This window comes from Lissotriton vulgaris, unplaced genomic scaffold (genome assembly GCF_964263255.1).
Source record: "Lissotriton vulgaris unplaced genomic scaffold, aLisVul1.2 SCAFFOLD_977, whole genome shotgun sequence".
Classification (NCBI taxonomy): Eukaryota; Metazoa; Chordata; class Amphibia; order Caudata; family Salamandridae; genus Lissotriton; species Lissotriton vulgaris.
Window position 1 is genome coordinate 172698 of NW_028252489.1, and position 26542 is coordinate 199239.

The 26542-nt window shown below is 49.7% G+C and overlaps 1 protein-coding gene across 1 annotated transcript in view; it reads left to right on the top strand.

Moving 5' to 3' along the window:
- LOC147662136 (E3 ubiquitin-protein ligase TRIM39-like) overlaps nucleotides 1-26542 on the top strand; it is a 183751-nt gene that overhangs the window by 117322 nt on the left and 39887 nt on the right. The gene's annotated exons all lie outside the window — the stretch shown is intronic.

A 26542-nucleotide genomic window follows, 5' to 3' on the forward strand; every position in this document is an offset into this window, starting at 1 on the left:
CTTTTATGCTGAGAGCTCAATACAATAATGTTAGAAATGGGGTTCTGGTTGGCTAGGGTTTGCGCCTAAGCCAGGCAGAAACCACCTCTCTAGTCAGGGCAAGGGAGTTACACGCTGAAGTTAACCCCTTCTCACCCCCTTGGTAGCGTGGCCCGAGCTTTGCGCCAATGTGTAAAGCGTTTGTGCAGCACACACACAGCAGCAACATACTGGGCACAACACAAAAGTAACTTCACACAAGGTTATATATAACAAATAGCATTTGTATTGTCATAAACACATTAGAATAGTAATCACACAATATACACTGTGCCAACTGGCACTAGGCAATATTTACAGGGGATTATATACACATGACAGGGCCAATTGGGCCACTGTCAGAACCATCACAAAGTGAAAATAGTAAATGTGGAACCATTAATAAACATAGAACACAACCAGTAATTACTGGCAAACACTGTACTCAGCATTATATCCTGCAATACAAATCATACTATGCACCATATCACATCAGGCGTAAAATACATTATGCGCCAATCTCATAAGCCTAAACATATTGGACCATAACCTCCTAATCATGAATCAAATTAAGGGCATAAATCACAGCAGAGAATAACCTCACAAGCATAAACCACATTATGCAAATAACCTCATACATAAACCACATTAGAGGCATAAATCAGGGTCCATTAAACATATGTTCGAGGCATATGAGCTGCAGATCTCACACTGAATATTAGATCGCCACCTGGTGTTGGGCTCGGATGATTGCATGTTGCTGTCGAGATAAGAGACTCCTCCCTTGGACTATAGTGCGCATGGGCATCGACTCCATCTTTAGATAGTTTTTTTCCGCCACTGGGTTCGGATGTAACTTTTCCACTCTGATTCGAAATCTACTTAATAGTCGTTTTGCAGCGCGTAAACAATTACAAACTTTGCCAAGCAACTTTCGATATCAAACTCATGGAAAGGACGCCATTCAAAAGATGCCCTGAGTCTGTACAGCCTGCGCATCCTTTCGTCCTAAAAAGACCATTCGGGATCGGAGGGCCCATCGACACGATATGCAGAGATCGGCTCCGGAACAAGTGGATATCTTCGACGAAGAACCATGTGTCCCAGAGGAAGATTCAGGCGATCTCCAAATCGTATTCGAGGCAGGCGATTCCATACCTTCGGGTCAGCGCGTGAGTACTACTGCCCCTTACACAGACCCAACACATAAATCGAAGGCAAAGGTCAACACTCCGCCTCCAGGGCCCAGTCACCACCGAAAAAACACTTCGAAAGCCCCGCCATCAAGCCCGGCTCCGAAGAAAATGCTCAAGCCTTCCGGTAGCTCCATAACGAGGAAACCGCACATGCCGATACTACCAGCTCCCTCGGCACCGAAACTGAAGGAAGCCCCGGTTCCGAAAGACAATACGAAAAAGATAAGACGGCTCCGAAAACAATGAAGACTACTTCCGACACTTCGAAGCCGACGAAAACAGCTTAGACTCCAAAGCCTATATCTTCGGTGCCAAAACCAGCAAGGCCTGTGTCTGATGCCCAAAAGCCCACGAAACAGGCTTCAACTCCAAAGACAATATCGTTGGCGCCGAAATCTACGCCAAAGGACCCTACAACAGCTTCTATGGCTAAAGACAAGCACCAACCATGTCTGGAACCGAAAAAATCGGTGCCGAAAGGAGTTCCTCAAGAAGAGGATCTTTTTCAACCTGATCCTTTGCAAAAAAGGATCTACAGTGACCCTAAAACAGGACGTTTCCACTACACCACACAGGAAGAGAAAAGCAGAGTCAGCACCTACACCTACAGTGGATGTCAAGAAGAAGGACTCTGCCACATCTCCTATGCATCCTTCTTCTCCTTTACCTTCTCCTCCACCTCATTCTCCTTCAGAATTTCACCTCAAAATTCTCCTCCTCATTCTTCACCACATACACCTCCTCAGAATGATGATGACTATAGCATAGGGGGAGGGGGAGACCCAGATGAGCCTTTTCCCTATACACCAGACTGGGAGTTCCCAATCCCACAGGATGTACCAGATATTCCTGGCCCACATACATATCCATCCAAACCTTGCCCTCCAGAAGACAGTATTGGTTTTGGATACTTACTTAATAGGGCTGCCATCTATCATAATGTCACAATACACTCAGATGAGGCAGAAGAAGATTTCTTATTAGACACTTTTGAACACTCACAAAAATCTGTTCAAATACTGCCTATGATTAAAGAGGTCATTAAACATGCCCAAAAAGTGTTTAACCCCTTCCGTGCTCATGACGAGCTCAGCTTGTCATGAGGCACGGTGCTCATGTGCTCATGACGAGCTGAGCTCGTCATGACCACACCCATTTCTCTTATAGTACAGCACAGGAGAAGGAGATCCCAAGCAGAGATGGTGTTAAAGATCCTGTACGAGCTAGGATCATAAACCCAAGAATAGAGAAAAAGTAAAGACCAGCCCCGGCAGATCCTGCCTACATTAAGGGACAACTACCCTTAGATTCCCTTCTCGTTTCACATGCTAGGGAAAGGGCAAACTCCCAAACACCCCCTGATAAGGAATCAAAAATAATAGACGCTTCAGGCAAGCAAATAGCTGCCCAAGCTAGCAATACATAGTGCATAGCTAACACACAAGCCCTCCTCGCAAGATACGACAGAGCTCACTATGATCAGTTAGAGAAGCTTTTACAACATCTACCTGACCAATATAAAGCACAAGTAGATGACCTTATTCAAGAAGGTAAACTAATCTCAAATGCCTTAATAAAATGTGCACTTGATGTAGCAGACACTGCATCTAGAGCAATAAACACTAGTGTCCTCCTTAGATGTCATTCTTGGCTACGCATTTCAGGATTTTAGCAAGAGGTGCAAACCACTATCTTAAATCAGCCATTCAACCAACAACAATTGCTTGGACAAGAGGTAGACACAGCACTTGAAAAAATGAAAAAGGACACTGATACAGCCAAGTCTGTGGGAGCTCTGCAATCCACCCCTGCTAGAGGCTCCTTTTGTCGCTCCTTTTATGGAGGAGGCTCCAAACAAGCTGGAGCAGACAATCAGCTTCCTTTAAAAATAGTACACAAACATCTTCCGATAGAGGATATTTTAGAGGAGGCTATAGAGGCAACAACAATAAGGGGAGAGGTCGAGGAAATAACAATAGTCGAACCTCTCCCACCACAAAACAGTGACTTTCTTCAACTTCCCTAACAGCATTCCACTCCTGTAGGGGGAAGACTAACACAGTTCTTACCTGTCTGGAATTCCATCACAACAGACAAGTGGGTAAGACAGGTTATCCAGTATGGCTACTGCCTAGAACTTACAGCTACCCCTCCACATATACCACCTAAACAGCGTACAATGTCTACAGAACGTCTCACGCTGCTCGAGCAAGAAGTTCTATCATTGCTTCAAAAGGACGCAATAGAAATAGTTCCGTTACAACAAGACGGAACAGGGGTTCACTCGCTATATTTCCTAATACCCAAGAAGGACGGGACACTAGAACCGATTCTCGACCTCCGGCCCCTCAATCTGTATATACACTCAGATCATTTTCATATGATCACATTACAACAAGTGCTCCCACTGTTGCAACAAGGCGAATTCCTGACTACACTAGATCTACAAGGACAACACTATCAGTTCAAAGTCCTTCCATTCGGGGTCACAACCGCACCAAGAGTGTTCACAAAGTACCTAGGAGTAGTAGCAGCACATCTCAGGAGGCAACACATCCATGTCTTCCCATACCTAGACGATTGACTCATAAAAGCCAAATCATTCAATCAGTGTGTCCAACACACATCCCAAACAATTTAGACATTACACTACTTAGGGTTCACAATAAACTACACCAAGTCGCATCTCCAGCCCTCTCATGTACATCAATACCTAGGGGCTACAATAAACATGTCTACAGCTCTAGTGTATCCCAGTCCAGCCAGGATACACAGCATTCAGGCGTTAGTCACAAAGTTTCTTAACCAACACTCTCTGCCAGCCAGAGTGTTCATGCAATTAATAGGCATGATGGCAATTTGCATTTTATTGTACCATATGCAAGATTGAAAATGCGCCCATTGCAAGTATGTCTAGCACGACAGTGGAACCAGGCTCTAGGACAACTTACAGACCTGGTGTTGGTGGACAGCCGCACACATCGCTCTCTGCTGTGGTGGAACACCAAAAACTTGTCCAGAGGGCGATAGTTCCTCGAGCCTGTTCCACAAATAGTACTGACAGCAGACGCATCCCTGACAGGATGGGGAGCCCACCTCCTACACCATTCAACTCAAGGAAGATGGACCACTAAACAAAAAGTGCTCCACATCAGTCACCTAGAGCTGCTAGCGATATTTTTAGCGCTCAAGTCCTTCCAAGTACATGTACAAAACAAAGCTGTCTTGATCCGGACGGACAACATGACAGCCATGTACTATATACAAAAACAGGGACACACTCTCTACAACTGTCCCAGCTTGCACAGAACATTTGGAGATGGACCATTCCACAAAAAATATATCTATTGGCAGAACGCCTTCCAGGAGTTCACAATCAGATAGCAGATCTGTTAAGTCGACAGACACAAGAGATTCACGAATGGGAACTACATCTGCAAGTTCTCACACCATTTTTTCAGAAGTGGGGTCATCCAGACATAGATCTGTTCGCCACACACGAAAACACAAATGCCCAACCTTCGCCACCAGGTTTCCACACCCGTTGTCCAAGGGCAATGCGATATGGATGAACTGGTCAGGCAGATTTGCGAACGCTTTTCCGCCACTCCCACTGATACCATTAGTAGTTCGCAAGCTAAGACAACAGTCTCTCAAAATGATCCTGGTAGCTCCCACTTGGGCACGCCAACCGTGGTTCACCACACTGTTAGAACTCTCTCTATTTCTCCACCAAAGACTGTGTCTGACACCATCCATGCTAACACAGAAACATGGAAACATCAGACATCCAGAACCAAGTCAACTGAATCGGGCAATCTGGCACCTGAAGTCTTAGAGCTGCCCAATCGTTGCAGCTGCCCACTGTCAAGCGGACAACTGTGGCCAAAAAGCCCTGACCATGTGCCTCGATCAGCACCAACTCACCGGAGCCCTCGGGGACTCTTACTAAACAAAATTGCCCCCAGCGCTGGAGCGGCCCGCAACGGCGGGACCACTCAGGCACCAACAATGTGCACATGGAGTCCCCACTCACCGGAACTATCTGGGCTCCTCTCGTCTCGGGCGGCATGCTCAGGAGGGCCCCCTCTCCTCTGGGACTCTCTCTCCTGACTCTCTGGTCCCACACTTGGATCTTCTCCGGCCTCCCCTGGACTGGGGACAGGCACCGGGGATCCTCTGCCGCATACGCGGGGCTTCCCTTAGCTCACGGGAGCCCTGCTCACTTCCGGCGGCATGCGGCAGGCTCCGCCCACCGCCAGGCAGCCTGCCTGGCTTCCGGTTTGCCACGCTCGATCATGGCAGCCCCCTGGAGATTCCATATGCGGGGTGGGCACCCGCAAAGTAAATAAGCGGGGTGGGCACCTGCGAGGCAAATATAAACTCCTCAATGCAGACTGGGCACCCGCGAGGAGAATATAAACTCATCAATGCGGGGTGGGCACGCGCCGTAAATAAAGATAATTTGGCATGAGAGCGGGGTGGGCTCCCGCCTCATCGGCAACACGGGGAATCCCTACGCCGGGGATATCCTCCTCCACGGACAGCTCAGAGCTGTAAAACCCATGCTTTCCTCTTCTTTTGGAAATTATATAGCACTCATGAGACGCTAGGAGCCATAGCTCCAACAGCAAAAGTCCTGAGAGATCCAGGAGGCAACGCTGTGCTCAGGGAGGCAAGCCCTCATGGCGGTTCCTCCTGGTCCCCAGCAGCAGCACGCCCCAGCAGGTTCACAAACAAGCACAAGCACCCAATCATGGGGTCACAACCCCTATACTTATACTACCTCTCTCCTTTGTCTGCAATGCAGGGTTTGGGGGAACCAGCAAAAACTGGTTAGGGGGAATTGGAGCACTTTGTTTACCAGGCTCCTCTTTCCCTTTGTCAGGTGGGGGCTCAGTGATCAGACACATCACAGGGGGCGGAGCCAGCATTGTACAGGCTAGGCACAGACCTATTCAGGGTCAGGAGTTTACTCCTCCCACTACTCCCAATGCAGATGTCCCATTCAGCCTAGTGCTGACTCACCCTGCCCCTCCTGGAGCCACACACACCTCCCAGCCCCTGTCAGTCAAAAACCAGACATGCAATTCACGTCAGGCACCTAGACACATAGCACACAGAAATGCCAACTTCTGAAAGTGAAAACAAAAGTGTGCCTATGCCTCCAAGAAATGCAATAATGCAAACACTGAATGATTAGAGATAAACCATAAATTTATTAGTTTATCTCGACAAAACTTTTGTCATTGAATCAATACATAAGTTACAAAATTCACTTATTTTAGGAGCAGACAAAGAAAGAACCATCAACTTCCTTTCTAGCCATATGGAGATCAATCAAACAGTGTGTGTGTATTTACAGTGAATCAATTATAAAGCAAAACCATTGCACTAAATCGTACATACATGGGCTTACTGTGATTATATACACAAACGAATTCATTTCATGAGCAAGGGGTTGTTGTATTTGAAAGATTCACCCATGCTCTCATATGTTGCTTTACTTATGATTTTTTCAACTGTGATTGTTTACCTGTTTTTTCGTAAAGTTTCTTTCTGATTCATTAATGTCCATGTATGTACGATTTAGTGCAATGGTTTTGCTTTATAATTGATTCACTGTAAATACACACACACTGTTTGATTGATCTCCATATGGCTAGAAAGGAAGTTGATGGTTCTTTCTTTGTCTGCTCCTAAAATAAGTGAATTTTGTAACTTATGTATTGATTCAATGACAAAAGTTTTGTCGAGATAAACTAATAAATTTATGGTTTATCTCTAATCATTCAGTGTTTGCATTATTGCATTTCTTGGAGGCATAGGCACACTTTTGTTTTCTCTAGTCCAGGCCCTGCCTACCCTCCCTCCCATTGGGCCAAGCCACCATTTTGGGTTAAACTTCTGAAAGTGGCATTTCTAAAATAGTCATAATAAATCTGTGTACACCATTGCGCAGCATTTATTATCACAATTCCAAATATACTAAACCTGACCATGCTGCTCCTCTCATATCTGGAATTTCCACTGAAACACTTAACAGGGAATCCCCAATGCATTCCTATGGGAGGGCAGCCCCACAGTAGTGAGGAACCAAAATGGCTGTTTGTCACTACCAGGACATGTCACACACTTAAGGTGCATGTCCTATATATTACCTACAATGCACCCTGCCCATAGGTCTAGCTAGAGCCTACCTTTGGGGTGGCTGATATGCAGGAAAAGGGGTGTCACAGACATGGCACACACTGTAGGTGCCACGCCACAGCGGCAGTGGCACTGCGCACACAGGCCCTGCAATGGCAGAGACCTGAGATAGGTTTACAAGGCTACTTTGATGGATGGCGCAATCAGCACTGCAAGCACACCAGTAGCATTTAATTTACCAGCCCTGGGTATATGGGATATCACTTTAACAAGGGACTGACAGGTAAGTTAAATATGCCAAACAGGTGTAGACCAATCTTACCAAATGTAACACAGAGAGTGCACGCACTTTACACTGGACAGCAGTCCTAAAGTGCTCAAAGGCCTAAAAGCACCAACACGTCAGAGAAAAGGCTAGGAGGAAGGAAAAAGTTTAGGGATGACCCTGCAAAAAGGGCCAAGCGCAGCACATATACATACAGTTGTTACAGTCACATACATGTCAATAATCCATCTCAATATGAAGATGAGTTGTTTAATATTTATGCATTTTTTCTATTATGGGCGATGCAGCACATCAACTAATCCCAGTGACAGTAATTAACATATGGAGACAGAAGAGCAAAATGTAAAAAAAGCTGAATACAAATGTGCAACATAGTAAGAAGCAAAATCTGTGGGAGTTTGAAAGAAACAAACTTTCTCAGAAGAGTGAAAACACTTCTTTCTGTTCTACAGCGCTTACTTTTCTCCCAGTGAAGGACACTACATATTTTTATCTGCGCCAACCCCATGTTAGGGTGAAAAGTGAGCTATTTAATTAAGCATTTCGAAAAGGTAATTATTTTTTATTTTTTTATTTATTGCCATTTTGTTATATCACAAACAGTAGATGACAGATATATATCAATAAATATATCAGCATTTTAGTTTACAGTGGAAACACTAGTATTTGATATATCAGCGAGCAATATAGTAGTGGAATTAGTGTACATGGAAACGTGTTGTAAAAACAATATAGCAAATGGATTTAACAACGCCGTTAACGCTCCATCAGGGTGATGCCAAAAATAGAAAATTATGATTATAATAACAAAAACTGCCAAAAACAGATTAGGTCCTTGAGGGCGGGAACAGAATAACAATAACATGATCACTGTAAGAAAAGGGTGCATCACAGGAGCATCTGTGCGAGGGAGGATGCGAAGCGCAGTGCACACAGAACATCCGACACTAGAAAGCACCCAATGGGGCGTGGAGACTGACCAGGTCTCCTAGGTCCTCCAACGAAGTGCACAGTCGAGGCTAGCATTGACGCAGAGCCATCTCACAAAACCAACCATTATGCAGGGTTGTCTTATTTGTCAAGGAGTTTAAGCACTTAAGTATCCCAGAGCCTGGCAGGTCCACCATCCCCTCGGAGCTGCAGATCATGAGACATGACGTCAGCCTCTACTACTGCCCATTTTTGTGCCACTCGGAGGCAACATTCTACTGACGGAGGCTGCGCTGCCTTCCAGAACATCAGACACTTAAATAGAGCAGTGGCGCAACTTCACAGACTTAGTAAATATATTTCTCCTAAATGCGCTGTATGTACTCCTCGTTTCGCGGCTTTACTTGCATTCAATGCAATTTTACATTGGGTCCTATGCGTCTTATGAACACCATTTCCAGAACTGGCCTTCAGGTCTGTCACAGCACCACCTCTGCCAAAATGGCATGTCTCCAGAATTTGTATTTTTTTAAGCCTTAACTGTCGTTCTATGGCCAAAAATAAGCATCATATTTTTGACCTTCATAGTACTGAACATCCAGGTGCACTCTGTCTGACCGAAACATGGCGTCATGCCAGTTCGGGCCCGACATTGCCACCGCTCTTCGTCCAGGAAAGATCGTGACACAGGTAAAGGCGGGGGGATTGCTATAATTTATGAATCTACTAATTTCTGTAAATTTGAAGCTATTTCCATCACAGAGTCTGAAGCGGCTTTGTTTAAACTCTCTGTATCCCCTTAGCTGACCTTGTCTGGCATTTTAATTTATCGCCCTCCGGGGAAACCCGGCGCCTGGACCTCCACTTTCGCTGACCTTATCACTCCCTTTATTTTAAAGGCAGCGAATTTGACAATTCTAGGTGACCTGAACCTTCACCTAGAAGATAATCAGAATAACAAATGCAGCACTTTTTTATCTGATCTGGAGGCTCTTAAGCTTACGGTTATGGAATCAGGGCCCTACTCATAAGGCGGGGCACCTTCTGGATCCAATTTTGTCCAATCTTTGCTATGACTGTAGTACTCCTGCGCTCCAGTTAGACTGGTCTGACCATTTTATAATTCCATTCAATCTGCAGCCTTCTACATCCAGGGTAGTGGCCCCTCCTACTAGCTCAGTTAGTCTAAGATCTTTGGGCAAGTTGAATATGAAGTCTTTTAACACTATTCTGTCTACTAGCATACCTGATGTCACTTTACCTTTGCTTTCATTAAATACTGCTGTCTCGGACTGGCTAACCAATGCCATTGACATTTGTCTGCCTCCTGTACCTAAACGCAGCTTTACTCATCTCCCCCCTGCCCAATGGTTTACAAACGATCCTAAAGTTATTAAGTCTAAATGTAAAGTGTAAGTGTGAGAAGCTGGCCTGGTATATGATGTCCACTATGATGCATTCCCTGAGCGCCTAGAGGGGAACATAGCGCCTGGTATCGTTTTCACTGCGCAAGGCATCTCCTTGTATATTGCGCTGCTTTGATTGTGTTTTTGTTTACTTTAGACGCTCTGATTGCAATCCCTGTTTGGTTTCCGCCCGTCCATTTTGGGTCTGGTCACTCGTGGACCGTGTCTCCTCCCCGCTCCCCGCCTCCCAGCAGCCCCTCCCACGCTCCGCCCCCTCCACTATCTATATATGAGAGAGGATTTCACGCGCAGCGTGTACGCGCAGCGACCGCGCCCAGTCCGCGCAGAAGGTGCGCCAAAGGTAAGCCCGTCTACGCCCGTCCGCGCCTGGACCGCGCCCAGCGCCAGACCCCCTGGCCCTCGCATTGCCCAGCCCTCCCGCATTACCTTTGATGCCCCCACCCTCCTAGCCCTTAACCCCGGCCGCTCCCCCAACTGCGTCCAAGCCGCTCCTGGACACACCCAAGACCCAACCACCAGCACCAAGGACGCCTTCAAAAATGCCACCCGCATACACCACCAACTGATCCAAAAGGCCAAGAAAACTGCCTTCAAAGACCGACTAGATAACAACGCCCACAACAGCAAGGAACTTTTCAACATCGTCAAGGAATTTACCAATCCCTCGGCCAACTCTAACGACATCACCCCCTCTCAAGCCCTCTGCGACTCCCTTGCTTCATTCTTCCACAACAAAATTGCAGACATCCACAACAGCTTCGACAACCAACCCGGAGACCAACCCACCCAACCATTTGATGGACCTTCACCCCCCTCGAACATCCTTAATGACTGGAACCCAATCTCCACTGAGGACACCATCCGCCTGATGAACTCCATCCACTCAGGATCCCCCACAGACCCTTGCCCTCACCACATCTTCAACAAAGCAGACTCCATCATAGCACCGCACCTCCGAGACGTCATCAACTGCTCCTTCAACTCCGCCACCTTCCCGGAAAGCTGGAAACACGCTGAACTCAGCGCCCTTCTGAAAAAACCCACAGCGGACCCCACCGAACTCAAAAATTACCGCCCCATCTCGCTCCTTCCATTCCCGGCCAAAGTCATCGAAAAAGCTGTCAACAACCAGCTCGCCGCCTTCCTCGAAGCCAACAAATCCCTCGACTCCTCACAGTCCGGCTTCCGAGCGAAACACAGCACTGAGACCGCCCTCATCGCAGCAACAGACGACATTCGAACTCTACTGGACAATGGAGACACAGTCGCCCTCATCCTCCTCGACCTCTCCGCAGCCTTCGACACAGTCTGCCACAGCACCCTTCTACAGCGCCTCAGAAACATCGGAATACAAGGAAAAGCACTAGAATGGATCACCTCGTTCCTCACTGGAAGAACCCAGAGAGTCCGCCTTCCACCATTCAAGTCAGAGGCCACTGAAGTCATCTGCGGCGTACCACAAGGATCTTCACTCAGCCCCACCCTCTTCAACGTGTACATGAGCCCCCTCGCGGTCATCGCACGCCAACACAACCTCAACATCATCTCCTACGCGGATGACACTCAACTGATCCTATCACTCACCAATGACCCTAGCACCGCCAAAACTAACCTACACGAAGGAATGAAAGAAGTAGCCGAATGGATGAAACACAGCCGTCTGAAACTGAACTCAGATAAAACAGAAGTCCTCATCTTAGGTACCTCCCCCTCCGCATGGGACGACTCTTGGTGGCCGGAAGCCCTTGGAAAAGCACCCATCCCGACAGACCACGCACGGAACCTGGGCGTCATCCTGGATTCCTCACTTTCAATGAACAGACAAGTCAACGCCGTCTCCTCATCCTGCTTCAACATTCTTCGCATGCTCAAAAAAACATTTCGTTGGATCCCCACCGAAACCAGGAAAATGGTCACCCACGCTCTGGTCACGAGCCGACTGGACTATGGAAACACCCTCTACGCCGGTACTACCGCTAAACTCCAGAAAAAACTCCAACGAATCCAAAATGCCTCAGCCCGGCTCATATTAGACATCCCGCGTAAAGAACATATCTCTGGTCACCTGAAAAAACTCCACTGGCTTCCCGTCAATAAGAGGATCACTTTCCGGCTCCTGACCCACGCACACAAAGCACTCTACGAATTCGGACCAGAATGCCTCAACACACGACTGTCCTTCTACACCCCCTCCCGCCAGCTACGATCATCCAACCAAGCCCTTGCCACTGTACCTCGCATCAACAAAACCACCATGGGAGGTAGATCCTTCTCCTACCTGGCAGCTAAAACCTGGAACTCACTTCCCACTTACCTTCGCCTTACCCAGAACCACCTAGCATTCAGAAAGCAACTTAAAACGTGGATATTCGACAAGTAATTCCCCACCCCCCCTCAAGCGCCTTGAGACCCTCTGGGTATGTAGTGCGCTATACAAATTCTCTGACTTGACTTGACTTGACTATTCTAGTGGGCACCTTGCACCAGTCTAATTGACCCTTATTGATGGTGGTTGTAAAGTCTGCAAAGAAACTGGAACAAAATCACCATCACTGTAAATGCAGTTATATGTTTAGACTGCTTCCTCTGCATTGTTCTTGTTTGTTTGAGGGAAAGGCCAAATTACATTAGAGTTTTTCGCCTATTGATCCTTTTACCCCTTGTTTTTAACTCACACAACTTTTGATTTTTGCACTGCACTCGATCCCATCTTTATCATTTGTTCATGGGTACCTTAGCGATTGATGGTGCGACCCAATTGAGTAAGGGCGATGGATGGGTCTCATTGATCAAGAGACATACCACCCCATTTTTGGATGACCAAATGAGAACACTTGATCTACATACCTATTTGATGGGAATCCAACACATCTCTGTACGGGTCTTACCAACAATCTCAGTAGGTCCTTCGACAGGTTTGTCCTGGCACACATTTTGATATAGAGACTTATATAGCTCTATTAGCGCCTAACTCACTTATGTAGGAGTTTTGCAGCAGCTCGGAGTACTTGAAGCTCCGTTATAGACCCCCGGTTCTTTTTGTTGTTAGGTTGTAAAGTCAACCTTATAGACAAGCTATCCTAGTGGTAGCATGGACCAGCAGTCTTAGGCTAAAACATCAGATAGCATGTGAAGCCAGCTGTTTTGCCATATGTAATCCCTTGAATACCAAATGAAAGGACACCACACAAGGTATATATCAAACATATATGTATTTATTTCTAACACAACCCTTCTGAACTCTTTATGAGGTCAGAGATCGAAATACATCACAAGTTACTCATTAAGCATACTTTAAGTTGCACAAATACAATTCTGCCCTAGGGGCCTCACGAACCATATACTAAGTAAGTGGTATAAGGACCACTTCAGGAATAGTGAATAGGCCTAGGGCCTAGGGAATTGCTGGGGCTACACTACAGAACCAAAGGTTAGGAAGTAGGAGACCCACGGGCGGAGCCTGCAGTGTCTAAACACAGGCGCGGGTTCCCATTGACTAACAATGGAGAACGAAGAAGTCACAAAGTTACTGCCTAAGGACACTTCCGGATGGACTACGGTAAAACCCCTTTTAACTAGGACACTTGAAGAGTCAATACCCACGGAAGCACCGGAGTACTCGAGTTACCTCACCCAGGGAAGCCAGGTGCATAGGTGTCTTTTCGTGTCGGGTTTCGTCGATGCTTTCAATGGAGACCTGCAAAAGAAGTACTGCAGGCGGCTGAAGGAAGAGTGTCCGGGTGGATTCAAGGGTGGATCGAAGAACTGAAGAACCTGAAAGCAGAGGGGACAGAGTCTAGGTCACTAGCCAGTGAACACGAAGGAACCAGGATGGAACCAGGTGATGTTGCGATGCAAACAGGTGAAGAGGTGAAGCTTGTCTCTGCAGCCACAAGGACCAGGAGGTGTTGACGATGACCAGGAGCTGGATTCGAGCTGTCCCACAAAGGTTCTAGTTGACTGTGGTGTTCGTTGCTGCATTGGACCCAACAAGCCTTGGTAACCGCAACCCACGCAGGAAGTGAAGATTGGCTTCAAGTCAGACCAGCAAGGTCTGGGGAGCTTTCCTTTTGCAGGGAAGCTGGAGCAAGCCTGGAGCAATTAGGAAAGCAAGAAGATTTCAAAGGTTCTCCTTCAGGGGGGTCACTAGCCAACGTGCTAGCAACCGGGAAGACGCGTCGAGCTGAAATGCAAGAGCGGGCCCCACGCAGCATTCGTGGAGTGAAGGGGGGTGAACTTCGGTGCAAATGGTGCTCGGGTCTGGGGCTTCTCATACCCCAATGAACAACTGCGAGTTACCTCAGGAGTTGATGCAGTTAGCAAAATGCAGGATGTCAAGGGACTCTGGTCCCACGTCTCTCGTGTCCGCCATGGGTCATGGTGGATGTGGGTCGGAGTCCACGAAGTTTGGAAGTCCAGTCCTGAGTAGCTGAGTCTTCGGGTTACCTTGGGAGCGTCGACAAAGCAAACCTGCAAGTTACTGGTGGTGCCTGTTTGAACAGGGTGGTCACTCCTTGGCCACAAGGGAGATGTCTTCAGTCTTCTAGTCGGTATAGAATGTCGAAGGTCCAAGAGTTTTGTTTCAGAGTTTCGTTCCAGGATAATATAATCTCTCTAGACACAGCTCCTATCTTTATACTAATCTAAGGGGCTGGATTACCTGCTAGGTCCCTCCTATGGGTGGACCTGGGAAGGGGGTGGTTACACCCCTTTCCTTTTGGAGAGTTTCGCGCCAGAGCGGGCTGGAGTGCCCCAGCAACTGGTTTGACCCGGGCTATGCATGGAGCACCTTGTGTGCCCCAGGCAGTGTCTCGTTTTGCAGCCCTCCCTGCCCCAATACACTAAAAGCCTGTCTGGGGAGGTGCTAGCACCTCCCAAGGCAGGAAACCTATTGTCCAGGCCTCACCTGCCGGAGTTTCGTCCAGCGGCAGGAGGTCAGACTCATGTCTGTGGCAGCAGCATCCATTTTGTGATGCTGAGGCTCTGTTTAACCGGTTAAAGCAGTAACCAACATGTCTTCTCCCTCTAGAAGGGTGGAATGCTACCCCCGCCGCCAGGACTGGCGGGGGTAGTATTCCAAAGTGTTTGACACCTTACACAACATGGTTTTTTTTTTGCAAAGACGTTTATTGGGGTTTGCAACACATACAGAGCTTTTGCCTACAACCCTGAGGCCGGCTGCCATATAATTTAATACTTTACCAAAATAAGTAAACAATTTTCCCACCCGGCAGTCTCGGTCGCAAAGAGATATTGCCATTCCACCATATCGAACGCCATCCTGGCGTCCAATGACAGGATGGCTGCTGGTTCGGTCAACAAAGGGGCTCGAGCTAACGCTCCGTGTATCCTTCTAAGATTCAATGCCATGCTCGTGTGCGGCATGAACCCGGACTGATCCGGGTGGATTAGATGAGCGAGGTGGGGCATCAGTCTGTTGGCTAACAGCTTCGCTAAAATTTTGGCCTCTACGTTAATGAGCGTTATTGGGCGGTATGATGTACATTCTACAAGTGGTCTGTCTGGTTTCGGAATCGCCACAATTGTCGCCATCCTCTGGTCGAGGGACAGAATCTCCCTTTCTAGACTATCATTATACATTGCCAGCAATGGCTTACTTAACACCTCTGACACTACCTTATACCATTCAATGGGGATCCCATTGGGACCCAGAGCCTTCCCCGAGTGGAGCGCACCAATTGCCAATTGTATCTCTTCCGGTGTTAAGTCAGCGTCTAACTCTTCCGCGTCCTCTCGTGTTAGGGTTCGGGTCGGCACATTATGAAGTGCCACCGTTGCCATCTCCGGTGTTATTTCGACATCTGGCGTGTATACCCTATGGTAGTGATCAGCTAAGGCTTCTGCAATTTCGGGCGGACGTGTATGCATTTCTCCATCGGAGCCCCGCAATTGTAAAATGTGTCTGCCTCCTGCCCTCTTTTTTTATCCAGCCATGCCAGGAGCCTGCTCGCTTTATCCCCTATGTTGTATATTCTATGCACCGTTTCCTCTATATTGCCGATCACTCCACGTCGCAGGTGGTCATTGTGGAGCCTCTGTGAAAGCTGTAGTGAGTTTAGTGTGTCTACCGTTGGGTTAGCCATATGGGTCAGATTTGCCCTGTTTAGTTGTGTTTCTAGCTCTAGTAATTCCTCTTTTTGCGTCCGCTTGTGTCCCGTTATGGTTGCGATGGCCTGCCCTCTCAAAACTGTTTTATAAGCTTCCCACACAGTCGCTGGTGATGTTACCGAGGTTGCATTCTCGGCAAAGTAGTGCTGGGTCGCTTTCTTTAATTCTCTTCTAATGTGCGGTATCTGCAAATAGCCCGGGAAAATCGGGTACACCCTCCTACGGGCCCTTTCTGAACAGGAAAACGTCAGCACAATCGGGGAATGGTCAGATATGCCTCTGGGTTTTATTTGGATGTTGTCTATGGTAAGAAGGCCTTCTCCCAAGGTGAGGAAATAGTCAATACGGGACAGACTATTGTGTACTGCGGAGTAGTACGTGTACTGCTGTTCTCCTGGGTGCAGCTGACGCCAGACATCCACCAACCCTTGCGCCTCCAGAAAGTCATTCAGCTTGGAGGGGCTCGTGGGTGCAGTCCGTGTCGGGAGCCTGTCATTTGTGTTGTGTACCACTGCATTAAAGTCTCCCCCTATGAGTAGGTCACCCTCCGGCAGTTCAAGTAGGAATTTCCCCAGCTCTGGAAAAGCAACTGTGTGGAGTGCTGGAGGGATGTATACTGACACTATATTTACCGGCCTACCCTTCAAGTGTCCATGCACTGCCGCAAAGCGGCCCTGATCATCTGTTTTAGTGGTTTTTAGTACGAAGTTGGATGATCTCCGCATTAGAATGCCCGTTCCGCGCGACCCTGATGTGAAGGCTGAATGTACAATCATATGGTAGCCCCGTCTATCTAATGCCTGACTAGCCGTGCCCACTAGGTGTGTTTCTTGTAGTAGGACCAAAGCAGGGCCCAACCTCCGAATGCTCTGCAATACCAGCCCTCGCTTAATCTTGTCCCCCAGACCTCTAACATTCCAAGACATCAAAAGCAGTGGTGGTACTGGCCCTGCGCTAGGTCCTCTATTCCCAGCAGCAATCTGTGAATTCTGTGTCATGTCTTTTTCGCGGGGGGTAGAATGAGTGCCGTTCGGATGTACCCTGTCATGCAATGCTGGCGTAGATCATTGTGCCTTCTACTATATGCCATGCCCACCCTTCAGATCTTCTCATGTGCTTTGTGTCATTGCCCTCGGGTATTGAAGGACCCGCGATCAGCATGAGCCGTTGTCGCTGTGATGGGTGCATGTCTGCTTGGTTATCTGTTTCTTCGCACCACCTCCCACCTATCTGAGCCAAACAGTGAAAAAAACTGAAAGCATCCCCCCCCCCAACTCCACCCCTCCCTGCCCCCCTGCTATACGGACCCTGAACTGCCCGCCCCCCCAACTTAGCAGAGTGCTTAACCCATTCCCAACACAATATACTTGCTCGCTGGGGTAGAGAACTCTCCGGAGTCGGTGGCCCCTCTCCCTCTCCGTGGAGGACCTCCGTCCAGTGTCCATTGGCGGTTCTTCAGGCAGTCCGACAGGATGACATTACTGTACAGTTATCGGGTGCTCATTGTTCCTCGTTGTCCTCCTCATGCCCATTGCCTCTTGGCGGCGACCCATTCTCCGTCATTCCTCCTGATGCTTGAGAGTGGTGGTGTCGGTCAGTATCCTGTGTCCCATTCGTCCTGTGCGGTCTGCGGGGTTGACCGGCCGGCCGCCAGCCCTCCAACCAGTCCTGGGCGATCTCTGGGGTATCGAAGAACCAGGTTTTATTGTCAGCCACAATTCGCAGCCTGGCCAGGAAGAGCATAAAGTACGGAATTTCCCTCCTCCTACCTCCGCCGTGTAGTCTGGGAAAAAGGATAGCGTAGAATTTAGGACCTTGACAGGGGGGGAAACTCGCGCTGCCTGCAGGATTACGTCTCTGTCTCGAAAGTTGAATAGGCGTGCTATGATAGGCCGTGGGGCCGCCCCTGGTTTTGGCTGGCCCCCCGGGACACGATGTGCTCTTTCTACAGAGAAGAAGGTGGATAGTCCCTTGGGTTGAAGTTCTCGTTTGAGTATGTCCTCTACATAAAGGTCTGTCGCTCTGGTGCCTTCGGATTCTGGAATTCCAACTATTCGGACGTTGTTCCGCCTCGAGCGTCCTTCCTGATCATCCAACCTTTCCTTCAGTGTCTTGTTTTCTGCCGATATCCGCTCCACAGCTGTTTGTAGCTCCGACACATCCTCCACCAGAGATTTAGTGACCACCTCCATGGAGCTGACTTTTTCTGACATTTTGTGAAAGTCCGCCCTAATCAAAGTGATTTCGGTAGAGATCGTGCCTATTGTTGCCTGCATTTGCGTCAGCGCCTGCATAACATCGTCAAGCGTCGCCATTTTCCCCCCGTTTCCGTCTGTGGATTTTCCGGCTGTCGTCTTGCTTCCAGCTGGGGAGGAGGCGTCCTTTTCATACGTGAATTTATCCATGTGGGTCTGTGTCATACCCTTCTTGGGGGCCCTGGCCGCCATTCTGACGGCTGCTGCGGTCTTCTTCACTCGCTGTATGGTCCTGTACCACGTGTGACAACGTGTTCCGCAGTGCCGGACACGTCACAACCAGTCCTGCCGGTCTGGAGGGTGAGGAATGTCCAACTTGTTTCCGCGACCTCAGGCTAGTGGCCGAGTCCGCTCTGTGCGTCCAATCCAGGTCCCATCAATTGCCACAGCAACGTTCTGCGCCTTTCCAACCCGGCTATAAAATCCTTTTGCACCTTCTTTAATTGAGGTCACTCGGCACCCACTGTGCCTGCAGCAGGTATCAGTCCATAGGGTAGCAGCGGAGCCGGCAGTGCTTGCTAAAGTGATCTTCCTGGGCGATTGGAGCGATTACATTTACCTAAGGCGTTATTCCCCAACCAGTGCTATTAAACGGGAGCATACAGCTCAGGTAGTGTCACTTACGGAAGGGGGTTATGGCGCCATTTAGTTCGCAGGACCTGCCGGAGCTCGCGGCGCTGTGACGGTGTCTGCTTCGTTTTAAGCGCTGTGTGCCTTATAGAAGCGCTGGCTGCGTGGCGGGGCACAGTCAATGACGGTGTAATGCTGTCAGCAGGTGAGGCCCTAGCGCATCAGTAATCCGCAGCGCCAAGCTTTTGTTGTGGCCTGCAGCTGTGGCATGTACAGGGTTCACCTTGCGGTACTTAGCTGTGCAGACGGCAATCGGAGCTCGCCGCTGCCGAGGCCAGTGGCTCCCTCGTTCTCATGGGCTATGCTCCCGGGGCATTCAATGGAACGGCGGATCAGTCCCAGGTCTGTTGCACAGTTACGATAAAGCTGGCGTCCGCCCCTCTCTTCAGCCCCGTTGTCACTCGGGATCTGCGTCAGCCGGTCGGTCTCAAGATGGCGGGTGCCCTCGGGACGCGCTTCCCCTTAAGGTCCTCGATGCCTGCAGTCCGGCTCCTGCGACCTGTGCGGCACCCCTGCTCCCTGCATACGTTCAGCTCCACCGCACAGAAGTTCCGGATAATGTTCCTACCGGATTTTGGGGGGTCCGCTGCCTCCTCGGACCCTGGACGGGCACTTCCGGTGAGTTTCGCCCGGGTCAGCGCCACTTCCTGCTGGGCCGCTTCGGGAGGAAATGTCCCGGCTCTCAGCACCGCCGCAGGCTACAAGGGAGCGTAGTCCGTGCTCTGTCACCCGGCGTCGGATTTTCATAGAAGTTGCCGCCTTCCGTTCCGCCCGGTCCTGGGCGTTGGATCTCTCCTTTAGAGATCCAAAAACAGCCAGATAAATAGTCGGATTTGCGGAGAGGCCGCTTAGACTACGGAGCTTGTCTCTTAAGCAGCCGCCATGGTTGGCTGCTAGCCACGCCCCCACACAACATGTTTTGATGAAGCCAAAGCAAAGTTAGCATTAACCGCGAGGATTATAATGCACTTAAGAGTATATGGTATGGCTATATCATAGAACAGCGATAAGGACATGCTTCCGAAAGCTGCAGAGGGGCTCAGCTCATGCCAGAGAACCCTCCAACATAAAACCAATCACTCTGCCTCCAGGATTGTCGAGGCCTACCATAGGAGTGACTTATAGGTGCATATATGTCTATATATATATATGGTTAGATATAGGTATACTATATCTAAGTAAGGGGTGATTACACCACCTTACCCAAGCTGAGTGATCAGTCTGTGGTGTCAGTTTTGATGGCCGGCCAGGGGTGTATAATACATGCTGAAGCCCCTGTTAGGCCTTGGATGCACCTATGCCCTGGGTACCTATGGTACACCATACTGGGGTTCACAAAGGTGACCCAATACCCAATCAGGTATGTACCTAAAGTACATGGAGTCCATTTTATAGGGAGAGCAGATAGCCTGGGGCCCTGAATAGCAGGATCCCAGGCCAACTAAGTCGAAAACCAGCAAAACACCAGGCAAAAAGTTGGGGTAACCATATAGTCAGATATCCACCTTCCTACATAAAGCACTAGAAAGATGATGGAGGAGATCATATTCTTTAACTTGTAAAGGTGCTTACAAAGCTGCTCTTAAAAGTTATCATTCAGGGTGTAAAGAGGCACGCATTTTTTACATTGTTAACACAATAACTAAGGCATCTAATCGTCCTCGGGCTCTATTTTCGGTGGTGAAGAAGTTAGCTGGTTCTGATACCATCTCTCCCCCTCCTGTCCTTGATGAAAATCAATGTAACAACATTGCTGACTTCTTTATCCAGAAGGTTGAACCCATTTACAAGTCACTCTCTGCTCCTTCCCATTCCTTGTGTAGTATGGCTTCTGCATTTGACCCTACATATCACAGTAAATGTGACCAGATAGCCAAGATTTTTTCCTGGCACCCATTTGAAGAGGTGCCTTTCCAAAATTGTTTAAACAGTATTAAATCTGGGTCTCCTCTTGATCCTTTGCCTATTAACATCCTTTGTCAGCTCTCTGCCACATCTAATGGCATCCTTATCGATCTTCTTAACGCCTCTATGTGGGAGGCCTTGGTACCCCCCCCTCTCCGAGTGGAAGAGAGCCATGGCCATCCCTTTGTTGAAAAAGGCCGGAGCAGATCCTTCTGTACTATTTAACTTTCGACCTATATCTCTGCTTCCGGCTTTCTCCAACATTTTGGAGAAACATATCAATACTCAACTGACACAACACATAGACAAAATTGGCTTTCTTCATTATTCACAATCCGGGATCAGAGCCAACCTTTCAACTGAAATCGCTCTGCTTGGGGTTACTGAGAAACTGCACCAGCATTTAGATCAAGGGGAAACTGCGGCACTCATTCTATTAGATTTGAGTGCCGCATTCGACACTGTGTCGCATAACATCTTGCTTAACGCCCTTAGGTCTCTTGGGCTGGACGGCACTGCCCTATCCTGGTTTGTTTCATTCCTTGATGGTCGCACTTTTCAAGTCTTTTCTGCTAAGGCATCATCTAAGATCTGCGTATCAGCACATGGAGTCCCACAGGGATCCATTTTAAGTCCCCTGCTCTTCAACATCTATGTCAGACCTCTGGCAGAGATTGTGGAAAAGGCGGGTCTTTCCCTATATTCGTACGCGGATGATACGCAGATTGTCTTTTCGCTTCCCACCACTAAAGACGCTACGACATCTGCCCTTCAGTGCGGCCTATGGCAAGTGACAGAGTGAATGCGCCTTCACTTTTTGAAGTTAAATAGGGATAAGACTGAGGTCCTTGTCCTGGGCAAGCACAAGGACCTATGGGGCCCTCACCACTGGCCTCAGGAAATAGGTTCCTTTCCCCTACCTGTCACCCATGTCCGTAATCTGGACATCATTATTGATGATAGTCTCTCTATGAGACAACAGGTGGCGAGTGTAGCTGCCATCTGTTTCACGGTCTTGAGGTGGCTTCGTAAGATCATTTGGATGCTTCCTGCCTCATCCCAACGCACGGTAGTCCAGGCACTCATCACCTCTCGCCTCGATTACGGCAATGTTCTCTATCTCGGTAGCTGCCAAACGGTAGTGAGAAAGCTACAGGTAGTCCTGAACTCTGCTGTACGCCTTCTTTGTCAAGTTCCTTGACAGGCTTCCATCTCGCCGTATTTACGTGACCTTCACTGGCTTTGAATTGATCAAAGAATTACATTTAAAACCCTGCGTTACATCTTTAAAATCAAGCAAGGTGTGGCACCAGCGTATCTGCAAGAGCTCATCCATCCTTACATTCCTTCTCGTCCCCTGCGCTCTACATCCCACAGAGACTTTGTGATTCCCAGATTTAAACTTGCAAGAATGGGAGGCCGTTCCTTTTCTTGTCTTGGCCCCAAAATCTGGAATTCTCTTCCGGCGTCCCTGAAGAATGACCAGTCTTATCTCAGCTTTCGAAGAAATCTTAAAACTTGCCTTTTTTAGTAGCAAATGGTTCTTGACTGTTTTTTTCCTAGCAATTTGTGTGCTGGTACCTTTTTGGGTAGCTGCGCGCGTTACAAAACTAATTTAATAATAATATGAAAAAAAATAAGTCTACCAGTTTCATTTAGTGTTTGGTGCGTTTCATCCATGGCTTAGCGCTGCTTAGTAAATATGGAGCAGGCTCCAGCACCACGGAATGTCACAAAAAGTGAGGTTCCGAATGTGCAAGGGCTTCATAAATGAGGCCCAGGGTGAATAGCAGGATCATCTGTGCGAGGGGGGGATGGGAAGCGCAGTGCATGCAGAACATCCGGCCCACGAAAACACCAAACAGGGGGCAAGTTCTCAGTCAAGGCCAGCATCGATGCCGAGCCATCTCACAAAACCACCTATTACGCAGCGGTGTCTAATTTATCAAGAAGTTTAAGTATCCCCGAGCCTGGCAGCACCACCTCCCCCTCGGAGCTGCAGATCATAAGACATCGGGTCAGCCTCGGCTACAGCCCATTTATGTACCACTTGTTTTGTCCGTTTTTAGGTCTCGGCGTCAACGCGCGGAAGCGCGTCTCCGCCGAGATCTTTTGTCAGCGACTATCATTCCCAGGAGACAGTCCTGGCCACGCGCATCCTTCCAGGCGATTTGTAACTGGAACGCGCGCTGTGGCCAGGCGCTGTCTCCTGGGAAGCGCAAGCACCACACACGCATGCGCATACACACACACACGCGCCCATGCACGCACGCACATACATACATACAGAGACACCACCCCTGACTCATACACACACGCGCGCACACACACAAGTGCACCGAGGCCCCCCCTCCCCTCCCCCGCCGTCACCGTCGCACACATACATACACACACACACACGAGCATACACACACACAAGTGCACCAATCGCGCTCCAGCCTTTTGGAACTTACCTTACCTCAGCACGCGGCGCCCAACCTCCTGCTGGCGCGGCCCCGGGGCTCTACACCGCTCACAGGAGCCCCGGGCCGCGAGACGCTACGACTCCGCCTGCCTCCTCTTCCGGTGTGAACGTGGCCCCGCCCCCGTCACAGGCGACCGTGCCTGACTTCCGGGGCGGCCGCGAGTTCAATGAAATCGTGAGGGGTGACAGAGGCCAAGTCCCACTTGAGTTTGTTCAGCGTCAACAGCTCCATTTGCACTAATTCGTCGGGTCCGATGGAGTTATCAGTATAAATGCAAAGTTTTTCCGCCGTTAGAGGAATGGTTTCTTTCATTTTTGAGGCCACGAACATGCAGGTAGCCCCCAGCAGCTGCAATCTGTTTTTCTTCAGCGGTTCCTCCGACAAAAATCTGTCCAAGTAATTCATGGCTAATGGGAACACCTCCTCTTCACATTTCTGCTCTTCACAAACCTCCAGCATCCAGGTAAGCCCTTCGGATGGTTTCCACCTCGCAGCACAGCAGCTGATGTTCCATGTCTCCCCCGGCGCGCGGTGCCTGCTCTTGAGAGGGGGTGCGGGGTGCCCGTGCTGTCCTGTGAGTGAGAGACCTCCGTTCAGTGCTTGCTGCTGCCGCGATACTAAGAAAGCTTTTTCAGAAACTATGTAGGAGCGTGATTGGAGACCCACAACAGCAAATAACCCAATCACAAACACGCTGGTACATTGCACAGGCAGAATCTACTACATTAACTGATGCAAATGAAAAGCATCGTTGCTTCTACTTCAGGACGTACAACCATTTTCAAAATATTAAATGACCTAAGTCTACTTAAATTAAAACGACTGCTCTTTCTGCTGCAACACTTCCAAGGTGCTCCAAGATGTATGTATGTCAAGCTTTGCATGCAGCCTGTACAAAAGTCCCTGCAGGTTTCAGATACAAAAGGCAGTGAGCGGGCTAGGGTGCTAGTATTATCTCTACCTAGTGGTGAGTGCAGAGTGCTGAGTGCAGAGTGGTGAGTGCAGAGTGGTGAGTGCAGAGTGGTGAGTGGTGCAGAGTGGTGAGTGGTGCAGAGTGGTGAGTGCTGCAGAGTGGTGAGTGCAGAGTGGTGAGTGCAGAGTGGTGAGTGCAGAGTGGTGAGTGGTGCAGAGTGGTGAGTGCAGAGTGGTGAGGGTGAGTGCAGAGTGGTGAGGGTGAGTGCAGAGTGGTGAGGGTGAGTGCAGAGTGGTGAGTGGTGCAGAGTGGTGAGTGGTGAGTGCAGAGTGGTGAGTGCAGAGTGGTGAGTGCAGAGTGGTGAGTGCAGAGTGGTGAGGGCAGAGTGGTGAGGGCAGAGTGGTGAGTGCAGAGTGGTGAGGGCAGATTGGTGAGTGCAGAGTGGTGAGTGCAGAGTGGTGAGTGCAGAGTGGTGAGTGCAGAGTGGTGAGTGCAGAGTGGTGAGGGCAGACTGGTGAGTGCAGAGTGGTGGTGAGTGCAGAGTGGTGGTGAGTGCAGAGTGGTGGTGAGGGCAGAGTGGTGAGGGCAAAGTGGTGAGGGCAGAGTGGTGAGGGCAGAGTGGTGAGGGCAGAGTGGTGAGTGCAGAGTGGTGAGGGCAGAGTGGTGAGTGCAGAGTGGTGGTGAGTGCAGAGTGGTGGTGAGTGCAGAGTGGTGAGTGCAGAGTGGTGAGGGCAGAGTGGTGAGGGCAGAGTGGTGAGGGCAGAGTGGTGAGTGCAGAGTGGTGAGTGCAGAGTGGTGAGTGCAGAGTGGTGGTGAGTGCAGAGTGGTGGTGAGTGCAGAGTGGTGGTGAGTGCAGAGTGGTGGTGAGTGCGGTGAGTGGTGAGTGCAGAGTGGTGAGTGCAGAGTGGTGAGTGCAGAGTGGTGAGTTCAGAGTGGTGAGTGCAGAGTGGTGGTGAGTGCAGAGTGGTGGTGAGGGCAGAGTGGTGAGGGCAAAGTGGTGAGGGCAGAGTGGTGAGGGCAGAGTGGTGAGGGCAGAGTGGTGAGTGCAGAGTGGTGAGGGCAGAGTGGTGAGTGCAGAGTGGTGGTGAGTGCAGAGTGGTGGTGAGTGCAGAGTGGTGAGTGCAGAGTGGTGAGGGCAGAGTGGTGAGGGCAGAGTGGTGAGGGCAGAGTGGTGAGGGCAGAGTGGTGAGTGCAGAGTGGTGAGTGCAGAGTGGTGAGTGCAGAGTGGTGGTGAGTGCAGAGTGGTGGTGAGTGCAGAGTGGTGGTGAGTGCGGTGAGTGGTGAGTGCAGAGTGGTGAGTGCAGAGTGGTGAGTGCAGAGTGGTGAGTTCAGAGTGGTGAGTGCAGAGTGGTGAGTGCAGAGTGGTGAGTGGTGCAGAGTGGTGAGTGGTGCAGAGTGGTGAGTGGTGCAGAGTGGTGAGTGCAGAGTGGTGAGTGGTGCAGAGTGGTGAGTGGTGCAGAGTGGTGAGTGCAGAGTGGTGAGTGCAGAGTGGTGAGTGCAGAGTGGTGAGGGCAGAGTGGTGAGGGCAGAGTGGTGAGTGCAGAGTGGTGAGTGCAGAGTGGTGGTGAGTGCAGAGTGGTGGTGAGTGCAGAGTGGTGGTGAGTGCAGAGTGGTGAGTGCAAAGTGGTGAGGGCAGAGTGGTGAGGGCAGAGTGGTGAGGGCAGAGTGGTGAGGGCAGAGTGGTGAGTGCAGAGTGGTGAGGGCAGAGTGGTGAGGGCAGAGTGGTGGTGAGTGCAGAGTGGTGAGTGGTGAGTGCAGAGTGGTGAGTGCAGAGTGGTGAGTGGTGAGTGCTGAGTGGTGAGTGGTGAGTGCAGAGTGGTGAGTGCAGAGTGGTGGTGAGTGCAGAGTGGTGGTGAGTGCAGAGTGGTGGTGAGTGCAGAGTGGTGAGGGCAGAGTGGTGAGTGCAGAGTGGTGAGTGCAGAGTGGTGAGTGCAGAGTGGTGGTGAGTGCAGAGTGGTGAGGGCAGAGTGGTGAGGGCAGAGTGGTGAGGGCAGAGTGGTGAGGGCAGAGTGGTGAGGGCAGAGTGTGAGTGCAGAGTGGTGAGTGCAGAGTGCAGAGTGGTGAGTGCAGAGTGGTGAGTGCAGAGTGGTGAGTGCAGAGTGGTGAGTGCAGAGTGGTGGTGAGTGCAGAGTGGTGGTGAGTGCAGAGTGGTGGTGAGTGCAGAGTGGTGGTGAGTGCAGAGTGGTGGTGAGTGCAGAGTGGTGGTGAGTGCAGAGTGGTGAGTGCAGAGTGGTGAGT